Genomic DNA, 868 nt, shown 5'->3' with positions numbered 1-868 from the left:
TGTTGGTATGGATTAAATTTCTCAAGCTGACACAGTACTTTACTTCACCTAGATGTGAACTACCAAATTAACTATGGCATGGTATTAATGTGGTGCTGGAATACAACAACTACCTTGGAAGAGATGATAATCTTCAATCTTGTGAAAGTGGCAACTTGAGTGTTGTTCCCAAGATGGGTTAGAAACCAGTGTTTTAAAAACTGGACCGGACTCATGCCCGGAACAGGTCCAACTGGATTGATTTACAAGAGTCATGATAACATGACTCCCCACGTGGCATACTTAATCAATTCCCCTGACGTGGGTGGGCAGAGCCATATTTTTATGCCTTGGGATGCCCAACCGCACATCTCCGTATACACAAATGCACTGGCACACCCCACGTCAGGGGAGTTGATTGAGTATGCCACGTCGGGGAGTCATTTTATCACAACTCTTTTTACAAAGAATAATGGTGAATGCACGCAGTCTTGGCACATGGCTGACATGGCAAGAGCACAAAACCGCACATCTTTTTCCTATGTAACCCGATGAAAATGATCTATGGTTTTGTGCCCTTGCCACATCAACCATGTACCAAGACCACGTGCATTCATCACGACTCTTTTACAAGGGTTGGTTTTGAGATAGAACTTTATAAATAAATAAAAGAGGAGTCATGATAATTTGACTACCCCATGTGGCATATTGACATGCGTGTGAGACCATAGATCTATACTCCTCGGGATCTACAACTGCACATCCCCATAAAAACAACAGTTGTGTATCCCAAGTAATATAGATCTATGGTTTTAGCACATGTCACGTTAGGCGGGGGGAGTCATTTTATCACGATTCAAAAAATAATTAAAAAATTTGAAAACATTTG

This window comes from Akebia trifoliata, chromosome 8, assembly GCF_017979445.1.
Source record: "Akebia trifoliata isolate Shusen 1 chromosome 8, ASM1797944v1, whole genome shotgun sequence".
NCBI lineage: Eukaryota > Viridiplantae > Streptophyta > Magnoliopsida > Ranunculales > Lardizabalaceae > Akebia > Akebia trifoliata.
This window is presented reverse-complemented; position numbering follows the sequence as displayed.